The sequence below is a fragment of the Macaca fascicularis genome, chromosome 5 (genome assembly GCF_037993035.2).
Source record: "Macaca fascicularis isolate 582-1 chromosome 5, T2T-MFA8v1.1".
In the NCBI taxonomy this organism is placed as follows: Eukaryota; Metazoa; Chordata; class Mammalia; order Primates; family Cercopithecidae; genus Macaca; species Macaca fascicularis.
The window spans coordinates 178,437,279-178,461,939 of NC_088379.1; the positions used below are offsets into that span (position 1 = coordinate 178,437,279).

Consider the following 24,661-nt stretch of genomic DNA (forward strand, 5'->3'; position numbering starts at 1 on the left):
AAAATAGTTTGTTATCTAATCAAAAGATATATGAATTGAAATAATATTTTAGTGTATCTAATAAACTTCCCTTCCTTTCATTGAACATTTCTTATGAATTCCAAATCAAATGGAACAATTTTATATGAAGTATTTCAAACTCATGAAACTGTAACTTTGGGAATGTGTATGTGTTGTTGAAGTAGTCCTCATGAAACCAGCATGGGCAACACCAGATTGACCACTGGCTACCAACAGGCACACGAACTCAACCTACATGAAGACTCAGTCAGGACCCACCCTGCACCCCCAAAACTGTTGAGCTTTCCAGGAGCCCCTGCCATGCCATCCTTTCCTGACTTTCTAGTTCCCACCCCTGACCAGCTCTTGGGCCCTATGCACTGAGTTCTCTGCCCTACAACTTTAGCACATGGGATACAAGCTTCATCGCCTCCCTGGCCCTTGTTCAGAAAAGCTGCTCACTGTGAAGTGGACAGGCACGTGCTAGAACATCTTTCCTTGTTCCGAGGAGGGATAAGAAGCGCTTATCCCTCCTCGGTATAATGTTAATCCTGCTTGTTGTCTCTGGGGACATATTGGGAACATACAAGGTGCCAATCCCAGATGAAGGGGCTTGATGCTAGCGTCTGTGTCTTGGGGGCTCTGAATACTCCAGGTCTTGTTCTGCTGCTGAGGGCTGAGGAGATCAATATCTCCACTCAGAATGTCCTAGTAGTAAAGCTCTGGGCCAGGGTTTCTCAAATTTTGGTGTGTGTCAGGATCACCGTTAAGGCTTGTTGAAATAGATCACTGGGCCCCATCCCCAGTTTCTAATGGGTAGGCCTGGGGTGCTGCTGAAGAATCTGCATTTGTGAGAAGTGTCCAGGAAATGTTGATGCCACTGGTAGGGAAGAATACTTTGACAGCGACTGCTACAGAACATGGCATTTCTAAAAGGATTCAATGACAATTTCCACTTTCCTTTGATACATTTCTAAAATCAATCTTTTGAAACCTGTATCCCAAGAAAACGTGGTACATAGACACCATGGGACACTACACAGCCATAAAAAGGAACAAAATGATGTCCTCTGCGGCAGCATGGATGCAGCTGGAGGCCATTATTCTAAGTGAATCAATACAGAAACAAGAAACCAAATACCGCATGTTTTCACTTATAAGTGGAAGCCAAATACTGGGTACATATGGGCTTACAGATGGGAATAATAAACACTGAGGACTCCAAAAAAGAAGAGGGAGATGGGCAAGGGTGGAAAAACTACCTATTGGGTACGATGTTCACTATTTGGGTGAGGGGTTCAATTGAAGCCCAAATCTCAGCATCATGCAATATGTCCATGTAACAAAGTTGCACATGTACCCCTTGAATCTAAAATAAAATGAAAAAATCCCTGCATCCGTCTGTCTTCCAGAAATTTTTAGAGCACACAGAAGATTCTTGCCGTTCACAGATTTAAGATGTGAAGTTTCGAAACTATGAAAGCAACCCAAATAAAATAATGTTGAATTTCACTAAAACATGAATTTGAATTTTGTGTTACGCAGCCACGATGTGGATATGGATTTATAGTCAAAAGCTGTTTGAGTGTATCTACTTAAATGCCAGTGTCAACAACTCAAACCAGCTTTGCTACTCATGACAATTGTATATTTTAAGTGAATAACTATATATTCTCATGCTAGGGTTACAAACTCAAATGTCGAATGGGTCCAGGAAGCAACTGCAAATGAGTGGAGTGATGTGGGTAGAGAATGGGTTGAACTGGTGGGCCTGTAACCATTTAGGAGCAGAAGCCTTACAGAGCTCCAGCTCATGGATGCCAGGTAGGAATGTGGACTGCTTTGCCATGTCTTCCAATTTTAAGAGAATCCAGAAATCCAGATTTTTACATGAAACCCCTTTCCCCTTTTAAGGTCAGTCTTCTGAACACCCAACAAAACACATTTACAAGCCAATTCTAAATTTGCTTTTATCATCAAATAACACTCTGCAATTTGAACATTAGTGAGGATTTTGGAAATGTAGCTTTTGAGAATGTCAAGTGTGCACTGTTCAATATTTTAAGAGTTTAGTTTGGTTTAAATATGTGACTGCCCTTTCGCAGAAGCTTTATTTTAATGAAGGAAAAGAAGCGTACTACGGAATTTCATTCTTGGGGCAGGCGATGGAGTAGGAGGTTCTTCACAGAATAACTAAAACAAACTTTAAAAAGTATGTATTCAATGCCACGAGTACAGAGCCCTGGGCCAAGCAGAGACTGTGCTCTCTCTGCTGTGCCTTATCATTATTCACATTCCTTTACCACCCTGAAAATCATTTTGGGAAACTAACCTCCAGTTGTTGAAAGCAGATATAATTTTCCTAAAATGAAACAATTTGCCAATAAAATATTTTTATCCAAGGACCAAAGTTGCTGTGTGATAGCCAAGGTGTTTATGGTCAACTCCCAATTATCCAGAACCAGGCTGTTGGATTTTCGTATTAATCCTCCTTTCCTTTGCATACCCTCTCATGATTGTATTGCTTGTACCGCTGCCATCATAAGCCTGGCAAATCGAATGATAGGATGTGGTTTTGCTAGCAATTCTTTTAAGAGTCAAGTTGAGAGGCTCTTGGAACCTACAACTTAATTTGAAGTTAGGGTTTTGGCATTTTTCATTTATACATTTTCCTGCCAATCCTGCTTTCATTTAAGTAGCTGAGGATGACTGGGAGTTATGTTTCTTCTCTTTCCAAAACACCCAGGATTTCTGGTGTTTTGCCTGGAATGGGAAAAAGCCCAATCTTTTTATAGGAGAAGTGAGAGAGGATAAACGCTGGATATCAGGGAGGGCTGAGCATCGGGCCAGCCAGCACATGGTGGGGCCAGGAAGCAATTTGAGAAGTCACTTCACAGTGCTGTGCTTAGTTTCCTCACGTAGAACTTGCACTCGATGGACAAAATTATAGATTGTCCCAAATGGGTCTGTGGAGCCCCAGCATTTCTGTCCGGGTGCCTCAGAGGACTGGGGAGCTGGGGCAGCAGATTATCTTTACCTCATCTACATTGCTTTTGTCTGCTTAAAAATGTATACCGGGCACAGTGGCTCAAACCTGTAATCCCAGCACTTTGGGAGGCCAAGGCAGGCGGATCACAAGGGCAGGAGATGGAGACCATCCTGGCTAACACAGTGAAACCCCGTCTCTACTAAAAATACAAAAATACTTGTGCCATGTTGCTGTGCTGCACCCATCAACTCGTTATTTACATCAGGTATAACAAACCTGCACGTTATGCACATGTACCCTACAACTTAAAGTATAATAATAATAAATAAATTAAAAAAAAAATTTCAGTCCCCGAGTTTTCCAGGAGACTGATTTGAATAACAATAAAACTTCAGTCTCCGACACAGCAAAAAAAAAAAAAAAAAAAAAAAAAAAAAAAAAAAAAAAAAAAAAAAACAAAAATAAAAGTGTATACTATTAAATCGTTTCAAAACTCCAATTCTTAATGATCTTCTTAGAATATTTTAAGAAATCTGCATTTTGAGGGGAATGTTTGTGCTCCACTGCGATTCATACATGTATTTTTAAATTCAACTTATTTTATGGATCGATGGGTACGCATGCAGATTTGTTACATGGTTAGATCGCATGATGCTGAGGCTTGGGGTCCAGGTAATCTCATCACCCAGACCATAAGCTTAGAACCTACCAGGTGATTCTTCAGCTCATGCTCCGCTCCCTCCCCTGTCTAGTGATCCCCAGTGTCTGTTGTTTCCATCTGTACAATTGTGTGTATTCAATATTTAGTTCCCACTTATAAGTGACAACATGAAGTATTTGGTTTTCCCTTCTTACTTTAGTTTGCTTAGGATAATGGCCTCCAGGTGCACTCATGTTGCTGTAAAGGGCAGGATTTCATTCTTTTTATGGTTGCATAGGGTTCCATGGTGGATATGTACTACCTTTTCTTTATCAAATCCCCGATTGATGTGCACCTAGATTGATTCCACATCTTTGCCATTGTTAATAGTGCTGCAATGAACATATGAGTGCATGTGTCTTTATGACAGAATAGAAATTCATATGTCGAAATCTAATCCCCAATCAGATGGACTTAAGAGATGGGGAGGTGATGAGTCATGAGAGTGGAACCCTCATGAATGGGATTAGCGCCCTTATGAAAGGGGCCCACGGGAGCTTATTTCCTCCTCCTTTCACATGAAGATGCAGCAAGAAGGCACTGTCTAGGAGGAACAGATATCAAATCTGCTGGTGTCTTGATTGTGAACTTCCCAGCCTCCAGAATGGTAAGAAATAATTTTCTGTTATTTGTAAATGATTCAATCTAAGGTACTTTGTTATAATAGCCCGAACAGACTAAGACAAAGTCTTATTCACTCACTGTGGAACTGCCATGCTCATATCTTCTGTGCACTGTTCTTATGCCATTTGTCTGATAGGAATGCCCCCACCGCTTGTTGATTAGCTAATTTCTATCCATTTTTAAGCTTTTGGTATATATGCCAGGTGTCTTCAATATGCAACAAGGGCTGGGTGTGGTGACTCATGCCTGTAATCCCAGAACTTTGAGAGGCCAAGGTGGGTGGACCACCTGAGGTCAGGAGTTTGAGACCAGCCTGACCAATATGGTGAAACCTCGTCTCTACTAAAAATACAAAAATTAGCCAGGTGTGGTGGCGTGTGCCTGTGGTCCTAGCTACTTGGGAGGCTGAGACAGGGGGACCGCTTGAACCCAGAGGTGGAGCTTGTAGTGAGCTGAGATGGCACCACTGCACTCCAGCCTGGGCAACAGAGTGAGACTCCATCTTAAAAAAATAAAAAATATGTTATGAGTTCTTTGAGAGCAGGAATTCTGTTCACATTGCCCTGGCTGTATACCACCTGGTCCTGAGCATACAATAGAAAAAACTTCTTTGATGCCTTAAGGTGTATTTTTATAGTTTAATCAGTGAACATTTCGGTAGTAATAACAGTCTTCACACTGAGGTAGGCAAAGTCTATACCTTTATTTTCCTCTAATTTTGATCACTACTTGCTACCTTCTCCCCCTTTTTCCATCAGGGTGAGGGAAATTTAATCTGATTAAATCTAGTTTCCTCTGTTCTCTACGGTTGCATATGAGTTCTGGGAGCTTAGAGTGGAGGCATGAGGAGGTAGGGACATTCTAGACCCTGGCACAGGTTCCAGGTTGCTGCTGAGACAATTGGTTCTCGTCCCATGACCACCTCTCTGCTCTCTCAAAGAGACTATGTCTCTTCTCCCATTAGGCTAGACGTAAAACAAACAAACAAACAAACAAACAAACAAACACGTATTTCAGGAAGAAACACTACTCTCTTAAACTGAAAATTCTGCCGTGGAAATTCTCTCCAAATATTCATCTATGCCCTGAGTTCCTTTTGTTCTCCCAGGACTTCAACTCTTACACGCCAAATCCATCGAGAAGCCTCTGCTTGTGCTTTCAGCCCTGTGATACCTCACACCTCTGGTGCTAAGCACAGAGTGCCCTAGACACTTGAGTAGAAGTTGGAGATGGTGTGGGAGGAGGAGAGAAAAAGAAAAATCCATCCAGAGAAAAAATAAATTAGACTGTAGATCTTGAGCTTGAAACAATTGTAATGTTCTTGGAGGCTGGTGTTTTATTTTAAATATTGAAATGAATTCTGTACTCTGTTCATAAAACATTCATTTTGTTGCAATGTAAAATCATGTCATTACTTCCCATAGAAAATTACGTATTGTATTGCAATGATATGAAAAACAAATCTTGAGAAGAATATTGCACCTTCTCCTTAATTTTAGTATAAAGTTAGAATTTGATAATATCAAAGAAGAAAGGTAAAAGTATTTCTGATTTCAGAACTCCCAGAGACCAATATTCTCTTGTTCGTAACAATCTCAGTGAAAGGGAAATACAAAGGAGAGTAAAAAACTTAAAAGTAACTATTACTTACTTTTGCTTAATTGCCTTTATCTTAGAAGTAAGTTATTTTCTAATAGGAAAGTCAGACCAGCAGCTAAAATAATGTGAAGAGTCCACAGTCCAGTGAGTTTGCTTAAGATGAGGAAGCTCAATAGCTTCTTAGACTTGGAGGCAGATGTAAACCCAAGAAAGAGGGGTTTGCATAATAAATAGGAACCAGCCAGTGGTTGTGTGTGGATGAGAAAACCGTAGTTCATTAGTGAGGCTGGTGGGTAGCCTCTGTATTCAGAGGGTGCACAAAGAAAACAATGACAGCACCCACTGCCTTCACCACTGAACTGGCGAGGAACTGCCAGATACAGTGATTGATTGCTTAAATGTGTCACCACTCGTTTGCAAGTAGGTGGCTTTCTGAAAAAACCAAGTTTGCTTCATAAGACTTCAGTGCTCAGATAGAATAGGAACATGCCTTCCTAGGGCGGGTGCTTGCAGAGGGAAGGTGGATGTCTGCCAACCTTGGAGGGCTGTGATGCTCAGCAGAAGCCAGGCGAGTATGTGGGACAAAGTTTCCCACTCCCATTTCCAGGAAGAATATGAACATTAAGGGACCAAAGAAGAGAGTGAAGTCTCTAAGTTTCAAAATAAAACTGTTGAGTCTTCAAAAGACTAGAAGTTTCTTTTCTGTGTGAAGACAGACATTTATGTCATAGCCAGGACTAAATCCTACTTACGACTTCTTTTAAAAAAATTATTTATTTTTTTAAATGGACAAAATTGTATATATTTACGGCATATAACATGATGTTTCAAAATATGTATACATTGTGGAATGGCTAAATTGAGCTAATGAACATAATAACCTCATATACTTTTTTGTGTTGAGAACACTTAAAACCTACTCTCAGTGTTTTTCAAGTATATAATACATTGTTTCTAACTGTAGTCACCATGTTGTGCAATAAATCTCTTGAATTACTCCTGTCTAACTGAAATTTTGTGTCCTTTCACCAACATCTCCCAATCCCCATTTTTTTCTCACAACCCCTGGTAACCTCCATTCTACTCTCTGCTTCTATGAGTTTGCCTTTGTTAGATTCCACATATAAGTGAGATAACACAGTATTTATCTTTCTGTGCCTGGTTTATTTCACTTACCATAATATCCTCCACATTCATCCATGTTGTTGCAAATGACAGAGTTTCCTGCAGTTTTGAGGCTGAATAGTATTCCGTTGTGCATATGTACCACATTTTCTTTCTTTATTCATCTGTTGATGGACATTTAGGTTGATTCTATATCTTGGCTATTGTGAATAATGTCACAGTGAACATCAGGGTGCAGATATGGCTTCTTGAATTATGTATGTGAATTATGTGTGTGTTAAGAACCAGCTCCAGTGATTCCTGTGCTCAGTGTGTGTGTTTGTTTGTTTTATCAGTAGTGAATGGATTTATGTGTATGTCTCTGTCAGTGAGCATTAGCTCTGTCCCTGACTCTCCCTTGGTGTGCCATTAGTAGAGTCTTCTATTGAATGTGGGAGAGGGAGTGCTGCCTCTGCCAGTCAAATCTTGTCTGAATAGAAACTGCCTATTTCAAACAACTCTCAGAGTTCAGGTTTCTTGTATGAGCTTTATGTAGATATTAGTCACACATGGGGAAAAGAATTAAGACAAGTATAAAAGAAAAAATAACTTTGTACAGTTTGTACATTATCCTTTTCAATTAGCTCCAGCTAATGGAATAACCAAGTCAGTATTTTCCCCCTCAATAGTTTGAAATAAGCCTACATCTTTGCAAATATTGTATTAGTGTCTTAAAGTAAAATAGTATAATATTATACACTAGTTAAAAATCAACAACAAATAGGCTTGCCCAATTCTCCTTATCACTGGGTAATCGTCACTTGTGAACTCAAATACAATTGAAAATTAGCCACAAAGTTTTGGGATTCCTCTGACTGTTCTGTGAAAGGAGTTTAATAATGTATTATCCAGCTAAACCAGGGAAATGGACTGTATGACCAGTTGTGCTCCCTTTTCATATCAATGACCAGCACTTATTTTGACAAATAGTGTGAGTAAGTCTTTTTGGAGGAAGCTGAGGAAAACATACAGAACGTAATAGAAAATAATACAGTCCTCTTTCCATGGATCAGCATGATTCTAGCATACGTTTTTAGGGTCAATGGAAGTGGAGGGAAGAACACATTTTTATTGAGTATGCACTATTATTCTAAGAGCTGAAGATATGGGTAAACAGAACAAAGAAACCTCAGCCCTTGTGGAGTCTACATCACACACACACACACACGCACACATACACACACACACACACACACGCACACATACACACACACACGCGCATACACACACACATGCGCACACACACACGGTATCAGATGGTAATAAATGCTTCAGATATATGTGAAACAGAATAAAGGGGTTCAGAGTCATGGCTGGAATGATATTTCAGAGAGTTGTCAGGGGACACTTCTCTGAGGAGGCACCATTAGAGCAGAGACCTACATGAAGTGGAGGAAGAACCCATGCCGAGTTCTAGGCCACAGAACAGAAATGTACAAAATCCTGAGAAGGGGAATGAGCATGGTGTTTTCAGTGAGCAGCCAGGTGACCTGTGTGCCTAGAATGAGCAAGGAGCAAGTGCTAAGAGATACAGCTGGAGAGGAACCAAATTACCTGGGGCCCATTTGGGGCCTGCCCATTTGGCATTCTTCATCACAAAAGTGTCTCCCTCTGTTGCCCAGGGTGAAGTGCGATGGCACAAACACAGCTCACTGCAGCCTCAACCTCCTAGGCTCAAGCAATCCTCCCACCTCAGTCTGCTGAGGAGCTAGGATCTCAGGTACGTGCTACCCTGCCTGCCCTTGCTTGCTTTTACTTTTGATTTTTTTGTACAGGGTCTCGCCATGTTGCTCACGCTGGTCTCAAACTCCTGGACTCAAGCTATCCTCCCATCTCGGCATCCCAAAGTGCTAGGATTACAGGCATGAGCTGTGGTAGTCGGCCATATTTTCACACTTAACACAAAATGAAGCTGCCAATGAGTACTGTGTGAGAAAGCAGAACAAAATTCACTCCAATAATAACTAATACTAATCACTCATCCTAAATGTGTTGGGAAGCCTTTGGAAGGTTGAGTAAAGGACAGTGATATGATTTGATTTATGTCTAAAGAGGCCACCGTGCCATGATGGGAAGAGTAAAATTTTAGGAGGGCAAGATTAGAAGCAAGGAAAACAGGAGTTGAGCTGATGGTGGATTTAACTAAGACAGCTGTGGAGGGGGTAGGAGGTGGTCAGATTTGTGGTGTTCTGAAGTTAGAGCCAAAAGGATTTGCTGGTAAGTGGGAGATGAGATGTGAGGGAAAAGGATATGTTAAGATGACTTCTCTTCTTTGGCCTGATCAACTGGGTGAATGGAACTATTTACTGAGACTGGGAGAGGAGTATGCCAGGGCAGGGGTGAGGAATCAGGGGTTCTGTTTGTACATTTTAAGTTTAAGATTCCTATTAAACATTCAAGTGAAGATGTGGAATACAAAGTGTACAGAGTTACAGAATGACAACAAGATCTAGCTTGATGATTATTTAAAAACACTGTTTCTGTGAAATATTACAAGACCTTAGACTTGCAATTACCTTAGTCTTGTAATATTGCAAGTTATAAAGCTGGGATCCACTATTTCGCTTTTAAGTCAGAAGAGGTAAGATCTCTTGAATTGCGCTTTCGTCTCATATTTTAGGAGGTATTAAGAAGAAATTTACGTCGGCCATGGCGGCTCATGCCTGTAATCCTAGCACTTTGGGAGGCTGTGGCTGGAGGATCTCATGTGGCCAAGTGTTTAAGAGCAGCCCAGGCAATACGGGAAGACTCTGTCTTTACAAAAAGTAAAAAATCAGCTGGGTGTGGTGATGCATGCCTATAGTCCCAAATAGGAGGCTGAGGCAGGAGGATCACTTGAGCCCAGGAGGTGGAGGCTACAGTGAGCCGGGACTACACCAATGCCCTCCAGCTTGGGCAACAGAGTGAGACCCTGTCTCAAAAATAAATAGGTAAATAAATAAATAAATAAAAGGGATTTACTTAAATTTTTTTTTACCCCAGTGGAAACATGACAAAAGATACAAAAAGGCCAGTCACAAAGGAAGTTCATTTGGAACACATGCTGAACTTTAGTAGCAGTAATCAAGTAAACAGTAATTCAAATGAAAGACTAATTTTAATATTTTAGAGTGGCAATAATTTTAAAAGATTAGTATATGTGCACCCTCATAGAATATTGGTGGGAATGTAAATTATAACAGTTTTTCTAGGCTGAATTTTGGCAGCCTATCAAAAGCCTTAAAATATGCATATGCTTTTTAAGAGTAATTCTGCATCTAAGAGTGTATCCTAAGAAAATATTCTGAGCCGGATACTAAAATATTTATTGCAGCAGTATTTGTAAAAGCAGAAAAATTAGAAACAGCTTACAAATACAGTGCTAGGGAATTGGTTAAATAAGTTAGGGTATGTTTATGTGATGTGATTACATGTTTTTGAAGACTATTCCACAACAAAGATAAATGCTCATTGTATACTAAGAGGAAAAAGCAGGTTATAGAATAAATCACACATTATATTAATTATGCATAACATGCATAACCCACCTACATACATAGGAAAAACCTGAAAAGACTTTGACCACAATATTTACAGTGGTTTTCTCTGAGTAGTGAAATAGAGCTGATTTTTACATTCTCCAAATATCTTTCATACTTTCTAAAATTTTCATAATATTCACATATTGATCTTATATTGAGTGTTTAACATTTGTGAATATGTATTAGGTTGGTGCAAAAATGATTGCGCTTTTTACTATTAAAAGTAATGGTAAAAACTGGATTCACTTTTGCACCGACCTAAGAGTAGAGACATGACATCTTTGGACACTTTTGTTTTTCTTATAATAACATATTATAAAATTTGTTCTCCTATTTATTATTATTGGATATTTGTGGTTTAGAACCAAGTAACTTTTTTAAGTGAAAGAATTTTGTGACTCATATACAAAGGGTTCTCTTTTCTTCTCTCAACTTGATATTGTGCCAGTGGTCCTGCTGCTACTTAACGACAGCTATCATTACACTACATTATACTATAGTGATACAATATACTAGAAGAAGAAAGTGCAATATAGAACTAACTACTGGTTAGCAGAGCTGAATTAAATAGTTCTGAATCCATGGTATTGTATAAATCCTAAATAGTAAAGAAGTGAGCAAATATGTCGAATCAACTAATTGTATTTTTTTTTTTGCTATGTAAATTCTAATCAGACAGAGCATTACAATGCCAGAATATTCCTTAAACCAGAAATTTCTATTCTGTAAACTCTCAATTTTAATTTGGGAATTGTTGTGGTAGGAGGAGCTGTCAGTTTCTAGCTGGAAATTCAGATGGAGCGAAGGTTCCTTCCTTTAATTACTGGCTAGAAACCATCTGAGGAAACAACATGCAAAACACTACAATTCATTATAAATAATTATGAGGGTGAATAGAAATCTATAGAGGAAAGCTCAAACTTCTATAGGAAATATATGTATCTGTGTATGCATGTGTGTTTAAAGTGTTTAGCTGGCTAAGTTTTTTAAGTTTATAAATGACATGTATGTAAAAGGACATAAGAATGATTTTCAATATGATATTTTTGGCCTTAGACTAACTGTACAATGACTCCGAAGCAAATAATATGCCAAAGTGCTAAAGTAATTTAAGCAACCCTGTACATAACTCAAGCAAAAAGAAAGCGTTTCCCAAATCATCTCTACTGTTTTCCCATCTACTGTTTTCCCCTGAATGACCTGGATAATTGCTATAATATTTCATTTTATTTGGACTGTGGAGATCGGATTTTACATTTTTTTAAAAAAAATGTAGAACACAGAGAGAAAGAGACAGACAGAGATAAAAGCATAATGCTCTTTTCTGATGGAATTTCCCAATGAAATTGAAAAAGAAGCATCTTACCCCAAAGTAGTAGCATAAACCAAACACCTTAACTTCTGTTAGAGGGCCTCTGGAAGAGGAATTTAAATACAATGGAGGCAGGTTTTACTTTTTCTCTAGTGACAAGTTATTTCTATTAATTTTGGTAAAAATAATCTGCTGAAAGCATTATTTATAATTAAATGAAAAGAAATATATCTTTACAAGCTTATAAATTAGTTTTAATATGTTTCTATTGTTAGAAGTTACACTGCTGGGTCAACCTGATATTCCAGAATTCACTTGTCAAATGTATAAAAGAGAATTTGAACCACACCATTGGCATGTTTTCAGAATGTTTTAGTGCCTGAGTGTAAGGAAGAGTCATAAACCCTGTAAACAGAATGCGTGTGTTGGTAGCCTGAGCCCTTTGAGGTGGGCTTGGGGGACTGCACCCAATAGGGTTTCTTAATAATGTTGAGTCTTTCAGGACACACACGACTATGTGTTGGTTGTTGTCAGAGTGAAATACTTGAATTACCTCTATCTAGTCTCTGTTTACAATCTCCTCTTGAGGTTGCTGTATGCCAAATTGTACTTAAAAAACATAAATCTCCCTTCAAAGGTAGCTTGGGAGCCTGAAATGTGACTAGAGACTCCTAAATGCAAAGGATAATCAAGGTCCTCTCAAATGTAGGTACTGCAGTTTGTTTAAAACGTAGCACAGTCTAGACTAAAGAATGAGATCTCTACAGACGATTTAGCTAAAGGAAAAGGTACAGGCACTGCTGAAAATAAACACTTCTGTAATTACCAAAGGCCTTTATTTAGTTAGGACTATCTTGAGGATGTAACTGAGGGAGCAGTGATTTGCAATGCCACCCCAGACCCCAGAAACAAACAAATAAACCAAACCAAATCACAGAGTGACACTTTATTTCTTAATCACATTGGCTAACTGGAATTTCTTAAGTGGCTCCAACTTGGAGAAAAGCAAAATGTGTGAAGTTAACGCAAGATTACTGCCTTGATTCACCCTTTAAATGCTTGGATTCTAACAATTTCAATGATCTGTTCATGTTCTCCTTATTTCCCTAATGTATCGTTTACATCACAAAATTGCTCATTTGGCATTCTTTATCACAAATTATAATTCTTCACTAAAGCTTGCAATAAGCCAAATTGAGTCATGTTCCACATACCTTTTGTTTGGCAGAAACCACTCTAGTGCTGAATAAAGACTGTTTTGGCCGATCCATTGTGCCTTAATTTGTCTGGCCATATGACTGCTTTCCGTCTTCTGCAGAAAAAGACTCTGTAGCCAGTGGTTTTTATTTATGTTGCTTCATAGCCGTGGCAGCCTTCATTTTACTTGGAAGCTTGTTTTATTTTGGCTTTCCCCACCAGCAGATCATGTCCGATTTTCTGCCTTATTCTCTTTATTATAACTATTTTGGGAAGTATGTATCAGCACATCATGATTGAAACACTGCTGTTGATGTTTGGATTAGTGCCAAGACTCATAATAGATACCTGAAAATGAATATATTCTTGAAAGAGGCCTTCACCCAATTGATACAAATGTTACCTTTCCTAGGAACTGGGGGATACAGCTTCGTTAACAGCTGTATATTCATGTCAAAACAACAACAACAACAACAACAACAACAACTCTTACTGATGTCTTGACCTTTCATTCGCCATTTTCCGGGAATCACTGAAACCTCTGTACACAAGGCAGGGTTGTAACAACACAGTTTTAGTTACGATTGGCAAACTGGCATAATTATCAGCTTGCTGGTTTATGTATTTGGCCAAAAGTGTTACCAGTGGTGAATCCATGTGGGTCTGCAGCAACCTCAATTCTTGCTTCCTCAGGAGAAAGAATTCAACTGAGGAGCATAAGGCAGAGTGAGAGACCAAGGCAAGTTTTTGAAAGCATGGGTGAAGGTTCATTCAAAAGCTTTAGTGTGGAGGGGCCAGTATGGCTGATTAGTAGCAGCTCTGGTCTGCAGCTCTAACGTAGAAGAACAAAAACAGCGAGTAAATACCACACCTTCAGCTGAGGTATCCAGGTTCTCTCAATGGGACTGACTAGCATTTGCTGTGACCCAAGCAGAGTGAGGGAAAGCAGGGTAGAGTGATGGCCCAACTGGGAGCTTCACAGGGAAAGGGGAGCTCCCACCCACCCCCAGCCAAGGGAGGTGGAGAGTGATTGTGCTACCTTGCCAGGGAAACCATGCTTTTTTCATGGATCTGTGAAACCCTTGGATCAGGAGATCCCCTCCTGAGCCCATGCTACCAGGGCCTTTGGTTCCAAGCACAGAACTGTGCAGACTCTTGGTGACCACTTTCGTTGTGGCCAGACACAGTAGACTGGAGACAGCCTAAGACAACCGAGTTACCAGTGGGGAGGGGCGGCTGCCATCACTGTGACTCCAGTCAGTCATTTTCTGATCCGGTGCAGGAAGGCTGGGCGGTTTTTAGTGGGAGGAATTCCCCAAAGTGCAACACAGCAGCTGTGGCAGATTGTGGCCAGACTACCTCTTTAGGTGGGACCTGGATCCATCCTTTCTCACCAAGTGGGGTCTCCCTGTGGGAATTTCAGCAACTCCAGCTGGGGGTTTATGGAGAGAATTCTGATCTCCCTGGGATGGAGTACCTGGGGGGAGGGGTGGCTGTGGTATCTGGTTCAGCAGACTTAATCTTTCCCACCTGCTGGCTCTGAGGAGGCTGGGTAGTCTAGATGAGTGATATTCCCCCCAGCACAGTGCACCCACTATCCCCAGGGGCAGTCAGAGTGCTTTGTTAAGCAGGTCTCTGATCCCGTGCTTCCTGACTGGGGGAGATCCCCAACAGGGGTAACCAGACACCTCAAGCAGGAGAGTTCCAACAGGCATCAGGTCGGTGCCCCTCTGGGATGGAACTTCCAGAACAAGGAGCACACAGCTATGTTTGTTGTTCTGCAGCCTCTACTGGTGATACTTCCAGGTGCAAGAGGGACCCAGGCAAATAGGATGTAGAGTGGATCGCCAGCAAACTGCAGCAGCCCTGCAGAAGAGGGACCTGACTGTTAAAAGAAAAACAAACAGAAAGAAACAACAGCAACAACATCAACAAAAAAGACCTCACAAAAACCCCATTCAAAGGTCAGGAGCCTCAAAGATCGAAGGTAAGTAAACCCATGAAGATAAGAAAAAATCAACACAGAAGATTAAAAAAGCCATAGTGCCTCTTCTCCAAATGATCACAACACCTTTTCAGCAAGGGCACTGAACTGGGCTGAGACTGAGATGAATGAGTTGACACAAGTAGGCTTCAGAAGATGGGTAATAATGAAATTGGCTGAGCTAAAGAAGTATATTCTAACCCAATGCAAAGAAGCTAAGAACCATGGTAAAACATTACAGGAGCTATTAACCAGAGTAACAGTTTAGCAAGAAACATAAATGACCTGATGGAACTGAAAAACATAACATGAGAACTTCACAATGCAACATCAAGTATCAATACTGAGTAGACCAAGCAGAGGAGAGAATCTCAGAGCTTAAAAGCTATCTTGCTGAAATAAGATAGGCAGACAAGATTAGAGAAAAATAAATGAAAAAGAATTAACAAAACCTCTGAGAACTATGGAATTATGTACAAAGACTGAACCTATGACTGATTGGGATACCTGGGATACCTGAAAGAGATGGGAGAATGGAACCATGTTGGAAAACATACTTCAGGGTATCATCCAGGAGAACTTCCCTAAACTAGAAAAACAGGCCAACATTCAGGAAATACAGAGACCCCAAGTAAGATATTCCATGAGAAGATTAACCCCAAGATACATAATCATCAAATTTTCCAAGGTTGAAATGAAGGAAAAAATGTTAAGGGCAGCCAGAGAGAAAGGCCAGATCACCTACAAAGGGAAGTCCAACAGACTAACTGTGGACATCTCAGTGGAAACCCTACAAGCCAGAAGAGATTGGGGAGCAATATTCAACGTTCTTAAAGAAAATAATTTCCAATCCAGAATTTAATATCCACTCAAACTAAGCTTCATAAGTGACGGTGAAATAAAATCTTTCTCAGATAAGAAAATACAGAGGGAATTTGTTGCCACCAAACCTGCCTTGAGCTCCTGAAGAAAGCTCTGAATATGGAATGGAAAAACCATTACCAGCCACTACAAAAACACACTGAAGTATACAGACCAATGATGCTATAAAGCAACTACATTAACAAGTCTGCAAAATAGCCAGCAGCATCATGATGACAGGATCAAATTGACACATAATGATATTAACCTTAAATGTAAATGGGCTAGATGCCCCAATTAAAGGACAAAGAATGGAAAGCTGGATAAAGAGTTAAGACCCATTGGTGTGCTGTATTCAAGAGACCCATTGCACATTTATGCTCAAAATAAAGGGTTGGAGGAAAATTTACCAAGCAAATGCAAAGCAGAAAAAAGCAAGGGTTGCAATCCTAGTTTCTGACAAAACAGATTTTAAATCAACAAAGATCCAAAAAGACAAAGAAGGGCATTACATAATGGTAGAGGGTTCAATTCAACAAGAAGACCTAACTGTCCTAAATATAGAGGCACCTAATACAGGAGCACCCAGATTCATAAAACAAGTTCTTAGAGCTCTACAAAGAAACTTAGACTCCCATACAATTATAGTGGGAAATTTTAACATCCCACTGTCAATATTAGACAGACGATCAAAACAAAAAATTAACAGAAATATTCAGTACTTGAACTCAGCTCTGGATCAAATGGAACTGATAGTTATCTACAGAACTCTCTACCCCAAAACAACAGAATATACATTCTTCTCAGCACCATATGGTGCACTTACTGTAAAACTGATCACATAATTGGAAGTAAAACATCATTCCTCAGCAAATGCAAAAGAACTGAAATCATAACAAACAGTTTCTCAGACCACAGAGCAATCAAATTGGAACTCAAGATTAACAAACTCACTCAAAACCACAAAACTACATGGAAGTTGAACAACCTGCTTCTGAATGACTCCTGCATAAATAACAAAATTAAGGCAGAAATCAAGAAGTTCTTTGAACTAATTGAAACTAATTAAAACAAAGAGACAATATACCAGAATCACTGGGACACAGCTAAAGCAGTGTTAAGAGGGAAATTTATAGCACTAAATGCCCACAACAAAAAGCTAGAAAGATCTCAAATCAACATCCTAACATCACAACTAAAAGAACTACAGAACCAAGAGCAAACAAATCCCAAAGCTAGCCAAAGACAAGAAATAACCAAAATCAGAGAAGAACTGAGGGAGATAGACAAAAAAAAAATCCTTAAAAAATCAATGAGTCCAGGAGCTGTTATTGTGAACAAATTAATAAAATAGACTACTAGCTAGATTAACAAAGAAGAGAGAAAAATCAAATAGACACAATAAAAGTGATAAAGGGGATAGCACTACTGACCCCATGAAAATACAAACAGCCATCAGAGAATACTGTAAATGCCTCTGTGAAAATAAACTAGAAAATCTAGAAAAAATGGATAAATTCCTGGACACATACACTCTCCCAAGACAGAACCAGGAAGAATTTGAATCCCTGAATAGACCAATAACTAGTTATGAAATTATGAAATTGAGGCAGTAATAAATAGCATACCAAAAAAAAAAAAAAAAAAAAAAAAAAAAAAAAAAAGCTCAGGACCAGATGGATTTATAGCTGAATTATACCAGAGGTACAAAGTGGAACTGGTACCATTTCTTCTGAAACTATTCCAAACAATTGAAAAGGAGGGACTTCTCCCTAACACATTTTATGAGACCAGCATCACCCTGATACCAAAACCTGGCAGAGATACACCACCACCACCACCACCACCACCACCACCACCACCACCACCACTCCAGGCCAGTATCTCTGATGAACATTGATGAAAAAATTCTCAGTAAAATACTGGCAAATTGAAACCAGCAGCACATCAAAAACTTACCCACTACAATCAAGTCAACTTCATGCCCAGGATGTAAGGCTGTTTCAACATATGCAAATTAATAAATGTAACTCATCACAAAAACAGAACTAAAGACAAAAACCACATGATTATCTCAATAGATGTAGAAAAGGCCTTCAATAAAATTCATTCAAAACTCTCAATAAACTCAGTATTGAAGGAAACTACCTCAAAATAATAAGAGCCATTTATGACAAACCCACAGCCAATATCATACTGAATGGGCAAAAGCTGGAGGTAGTCCTTTTGAAAACAAGCACAGGACAAGGATGCCCTCTCTCACCACTCCTTTTCAACATAGTATTGGAAATTCTGGCCTGGGCAATCAGGCAGGTGAAAGAAATAAAGGGTATTCGAATGGAAAGAGAGGAAATCAAATTGTCATTGTTTGCAGACGACATGATTCTCAATCTAGAAAACCCTGTCATCTTAGTCCAAAAGCTTCTTAATCTAACAAGTAACTTCAGCAAAGTCTCAGGATACAAAATCAATGTGCAAAAATCACAAACATTCCTATACACCAACAGACAAGCAGAAAGCCAAATAGTGAATAAACTCCCATTCACGATTGCTACAAGAAGAATCAAATACCTAGGAATACAGCTAACAAGGGAAGTGAAGGACCTCTTCAAAGAGAACTACAAACTACTTTTCGAGGAAATCCAAGAGGACACAAACAAATGAAAAAACATTTTATGCTCATGGATAGGAAGAATCAATATCATGAAAATGGCCATACTGCCCCAAGTAATTTATAGATTCAATGCAATTCCCATCAAACTACCATTGACATTCTCCACATAATTAGAAAAACACTATCTTAAAATTCATATGGAACCCAAAAGGAGTCTGTATAGTCAAGACAATCCTAAGCAAAAAGAACAAAGCTGGAGGCATCACGCCACGAGACTGCCTTTTCCTGGCGCCAGCTGTGACCATTATTTTCGAGAGACAGCTTTACAACTGCCTGATCATCACCTCATGGTTGCCTGACATTCCTGGTCGTAGTGGGGCCCTCTCCTGCCCTGCTCCTGTATGCCTGCCTACCTGCTGAAACAAAGGTAGTTGTCCCTTTGAGAGATATGTGGAAGGATATTAGCTGGCTGTTGAATTTGAGCAATCACTGTAAGGTAAAAACAGATAGCTAGTATACTATCTTCCTGTCTTCCTAACTTTAGAAAGTTTACCTGATGTATTTAGAATATAATTTTGGGTTGAAAAGTTATAAGGATTAATAGAAAAGTAGGAGAACATATGTAAGAAGAATGTGGTTGGGAAGGACTGGGAAATTAGGTAAAAATTTGTAAAGGAAACAGACTTCTGGGAGGGGATGCCTGTTTTACTCATTCTGAGGTTTCTTTCATGTGAAGGGCACTCTATTAGCATAATCCTCTTCGCTACTCTCTGTCTCTCTGCCTTTAGGGGAGATGGAGTGACCTCTTTTGTTGGTGAGGTGAGAAGGAAAAGAACAACACTTTCCCTTTTCCCTTCCTCTAAGGAGAGAGCTTCCGACAGAGAACCTTGTCCTCTGTATTCCATATCCTAAAACTAACAGAGGCAGGCGGTCCCCAGGCAGTGCCAGTGCCAAGAATGGAGAATTCTTTCTAATTTTGGAGTTCAGTATTATGAAGGTCACTTGTCTGCTTTCTCTAATAAAACTTTATAAAGGTAATTTTGGCGTCTATGTGACAATGCCTTGGTCTTATTTCACAGTTGAGTAAGCATCTGTGAAGATGCCCTCTAAAGTCCCAAGTAAGATTACTCAAAAGTAAATCAAAACAGCTTAAGTTGGCTGTTCTGGCCAGCTTAAGGCCAGAAAGGAGGGGAGTGAGGGAGTGGTTGGAGCTAGACTTGCTCTTCTCTATAAACAGCTAAAAAAAAAAACTAGACAAAATATATGGAACAATTGCTCAGACACTGGACAATATGAAATACAGGGCTGTCACTTCTGAGGGAAAGAATGAAATATGATGTGTCACATAATTAACCTGGCTATCTGTATGGAGGCATTTTCTGGACCTCAGTACAGGGAGGGGAGACAGAGACAGACCACACTGATCTTGCTAAAGTGAGAAGATGGATACCAGTAGTTGGGAGACTGAGGTTCCTGTAATTTGTGGGGCAGAGATGAGGGAGTTATGCTGAGGAAAACCAACTAACCAATCAAGCAACAAACTAACCAACATCTCTAGAAGTCTTCCTAGTAGTCTCTTTAGTTTTTGCCCAAATGGTAAACTGCACTTTCACAATTTGAAGATCCACAAGGTCAGAGAATACATGCTAGGATCTTTAAGTGAAACAGTTCTTAGAGCTCACATACAGCTGAGGGAGTTTGATTTTCAACCAGCTGGAATGCATTGACCTTGTTGAACACCCAGGCATTCCATTGAGATCCCAGAAAAATTAACATATCAAAATCTAAAGGAAAAGTACTCTAGGTTCACCCCAACAAATCTTAAAAATTGTCCTCAACAGGGTCACACTGATTATTTTTTTTTCTTTTATAAAATTATACTTAAATTCTGGGATACATGTGCAGAACGTGCAGGTTTGTTATATAGGTATATATGTGCCATGGTGGTTTGCTGCACCCATCAACCTGTCATTTACATTAGGCATTTCTCCGAACGCTATCCCTCCCCTTTCCCCCGACCCCCTGACAAGCTCCAGTGTTTGATGTTCCCCTCCCTGTGCCCATATATGTTCTCATTGTTCAAATCCCACTTATGAGTGAGAACATGCGGTGTTTGATTTTCTGTTCCTGTGTTAGTTTGCTGAGAATGATGGTTTCCAGCTTCATTCATGTCTCTGCAAAGGACATGAACTCATCCTTTTTTATGTCTGCATAGTATTCCATGGTGTATATGTGCCACATTTTCTTTATCAGGCCTATCGTTGATGGGCATTTGGTTTGGTTCCAAGTGTTTGCTATTGTGAATACTGCTGCAATAAACATACGGGTATATATCTTTATAGTAGAATGATCTATAATCCTTTGGATATATACCCAGTAATGGGATTGCTGCGTCAAATGATATTTCTAGTTCTAGATCCTAGAGGAATTGCCACACTCTCTTCCACAATGATTGAACTAATTTACACTCCCCCAACAGTGTAAAAGTGTTTCTATTTCTTCACATCCTTTCCAGGATCTGTTGTTTCCTGACATTTTAATGATTACCATTCCAAATGGCATGAAGTGGTATCTCACTGTGGTTTTGATTTGCTTTTCTCTATTAACCAGTGATGATGAGATTTTTAAAATATGTTTGCTGGCCACATAAACGTTTTCTTTTGAAAGTTGTCTGTTCATATCCTTTGCCTGCTTTTTGATGGGATTGTTTGTTTTTTTTCTTGTAAATTTGTTTAAGTTCCTTGTAGATTCTGGATACTAGTTCTTTGTCAGATGGCTAGATTGCAAAAATTGTCTCCCATTCTGTAGGTTGCCTGTTCACTCTGATGATTGTTTATTTTGCTGTGCAGAAACTCTTTAGTTTAATTAGATACGATTTGTCAATTTTGGTTTTTGTTGCCATTGCACTTGATGTTTTAGTCAGAAGTCTTTGCCCATGCCTATGTCCTGAATGGTATTGCCTAGGTTTTCTTCTAAGATTTTTATGGTTTTAGGTCTTATATTTAAATATTTAATCCACCTTGAGTTAATTTTTGTATAAGGTGTAAGGAAGGGGTCCAGTTTCAGTTTTCTGCATATGATTAGCCAGTTTTCCCAACACCATTTATTAAATAGGGAATCGTTTCCCCATTGCTTGTGTGTGTCAGGTTTGTCAAAGATCAGATGGTTGTAGACATGCAGTGTTATTTCTGAGGCCTCTGTTCTATTTCCTTGGTCTATATATCTGTTTTCATACCGGTACTAAGCTATTTTGATTACTGTAGCCTTGTAGTATAATTTGAAGTCAGGTAGTGTGATGCCTCCAGCTTTGTTCTTTTTGCTTCGGATTGTCTTGGTTATATGGGCTCTTTTTTGGTTGATCATAGTGGATAAGCTTTTTAATGTGCTGCCGGATTTGATTTGCCAGTATTTTATTGAGAATTTTCACATCGATGTTCATCAGGGATATTGGCTTGAAATTTTCTTTTTTTGTTGTGTCTCTGCCAGATTTTGGTATCAGAATGATGCTGGTCTCATAAAAAGAATTAGGGAGGAGTCCCTCTTTTTCTAATTCTTGGAATAATTTTAGAAGAAATGGTGCCAGTAACTCTGGTAGAATTTGGCTGTGAATCCGTTTGGTCTTGAGTTCTTTTTAGTTGGTACGCTATTAATTACTGCTTCAATTTCAGAACTTGTTATTGGTCTATTCAGGGATTCAACTTCTTCCTGGTTTAGTCATGGGGGGTGTATGTGTCCAGGAATTTATTCATTTATTCTAGATTTTCTAGTTTATTTGGGTAGAGGTGTTTATAGTATTCTATGATGGTAGTTTGTATTTCTGTGGGATGAGTGGTGATATCCCTTCTATCATTTTTTATTGTATCTATTTGATTCTTCTCTTTTTCTTCTTTATTAGTCTGGCTAGTAATCTGTCTATTGTGTTAATCTTTTCAAAAAACCAGCCCTGGATTCATTGATTTTTTGCAGGTTTTTTTGTGTTTCTATCTTCTTCAGTTCTGCTCTGATCTTCGTTATTTCTTGTTTTGCGCTAGCTTTTGAATTTGTTTGCTTTTGCTTCTCTAGTTCTTTTAATTGTGATGTTAGTGTGTCAATTTTAGATCTTTCCTGCTTTATCCTGTGGGCATTTAATGCTATAAATTTCCCTCTAAATACTGCTTTAGCTGTGTCCCAGAGATTCTGGTATGTTGTGTCTTTGTTCTCATTGCTTTCAAATAACTTATTTATCTCTGCCTTAATTTCATTATTTACCCAGTCATCATTCAGGAGAAGGTTGTTCAATTTCCATGTAGTTGTGCAGTTTTGAGGAGTTTCTTAATCCTGAGTACTAATTTGATTGCACTGTGGTCTGAGAGACTGTTATGATTTCCATTCTTTTGCATTTGCTGAGGAGTGTTTTACTTCCAATTATGTAGTCAATTTTAGAATAAGTGTGAAGTGATACTGAGAAGAATGTATATTCTGTTGATTTTGGGTGGAGAGTTAGTAGATGTCTATTAGGTCTGCTTGGTCCAGAACTGAGTTCAAGTCCTGAATAACTTTGTTAATTTTGTGTCTCATTGATCTGTCTAATACTGACAGTGGGGTGTTAAAGTCTCTCACTGTTATTGTGTGGGAGTTTAAGTCTCTTTGTAGGTCTCTAAGAACTTGCTTTGTGAATCTGGATGCTCCTGTATTGGGTGCATATATATTTAGGATAGTTAGCTCTTCTTGTTGCATTGAACCCTTTACCATTATGTAATACCCTTCTTTGTTTTTTTTGATTTTTGTTGGTTTAAAGTCTGTTTTATCGGAGACTAGGATTGCAACCCCTGCTTTTATTTTTTTCTTTCCATTTGCTTGATAAATATTCCTCCATCCCTTTATTCTGAGCCTATGTGTGTCTGCAAGTGAAATGGGTCTCTTCAATAGAGCACACTGATGGGTCTTGACTCTTTATCCACTTTGCCAGTGTGTGTCTTTTAATTGGGGCATTTAGCCTATTTACATTTAAGGTTAATATTGCTATGTGTGAATTTGATCCTGTCATTATGATGCTAGCTGGTTATTTTGCCCATTAGTTGATGCAGTTTCTTCACAGTGTTGATGGTCTTTATATTTTTGTTTGTTTTTGGAGTGGTTGGTACCAGTTTTTCCTTTGTATATTTCGTACTTCCTTCAGGAGCTCTTGTAAGGCAGGCCTGGTGGTGACACAATCTCTAGGCATTTTCTTGTCTGTAAAATATTTTATTTCTCCTTTACTTATGAAGCTTAGTTTGGCTGGATATGAAATTCCGGGTTGAAAATTCTTTTCTTTAAGAATGTTGAATATTGACCCCACTCTCTTCTGGCTTGTAGGGTTTCTGCAGAGAGATCCACTGTTAGTCTGATAGGCTTCCCTTTGTGGGTAACCCGATCTTTCTGGTTTTCCTTAACATATTTTCCTTCATTTCAACCTTGGTGAATCTGACGATTATGTGTCTTGGGGTTGCTCTTCTTGAGGAGTATCTTTGTGGTGTTGTCTGTATTTCCTGAATTTGAATGTTGGCCTGTCTTGCTAGGTTGGGGAAGTTCTCCTGGATAATATCCTGAAGTGTATTTTCCAACTTGGTTCCATTCTCCCTGTCACTTTCAGGTACACCAATCAAATGTAGGTTTGGTCTTTTCACATAGTCCCATATTTCTTGGAGGCTTTGTTCATTCCTTTTCATTGTTTTTTTTCTAATCTTGTCTTAATGCTTTATTTCATTAAGTTGATCTTCAATCTCTGATATCATTTCTTCTGCTTGATCGATTTGTCTATCACGCTTGTGTATGCTTCATGAAGTTCTTGTGCTGTGTTTTTCAGCTCCATCAGGTCATTTACATTCTTCTCTAAACTGTTTATTCTAGTTAGCAGTTTTTGAAACGTTTTTTCAAGGTTCTTAGCTTCCTTGCATTGGGTTGGAACATGCTCCTATAGCTCAGGGGAGTTTGTTATTACCCACCTTCTCAAGCCTACTTGTTTCAATTCATCAAACTCATTCTCTGTCCAGTTTGTTCCCTTGCTGGCGAGGAGTTGTGATCCCCTGGAGGAGAAGAGGCATTCTGGTTTTTGGAATTTTCAGCCTTTTTGCACTT

The 24,661-nt window shown here is 39.2% G+C and overlaps 1 long non-coding RNA gene across 3 annotated transcripts in view; it reads left to right on the forward strand.

The window, feature by feature from the left end:
• Positions 1–24,661, forward strand: part of LOC102133174 (uncharacterized) — a 189,783-nt gene that overhangs the window by 60,286 nt on the left and 104,836 nt on the right. For 2 of the 3 annotated variants that reach the window (XR_012435231.1, XR_006698382.3), the window contains exon 2: positions 8,699–8,796. The exons of the other annotated variant lie outside the window; for it this stretch is intronic. This is a non-coding gene — a long non-coding RNA (uncharacterized lncRNA). The remainder of the gene's footprint in view (positions 1–8,698; positions 8,797–24,661) is intronic. 3 annotated transcript variants of the gene reach the window in all.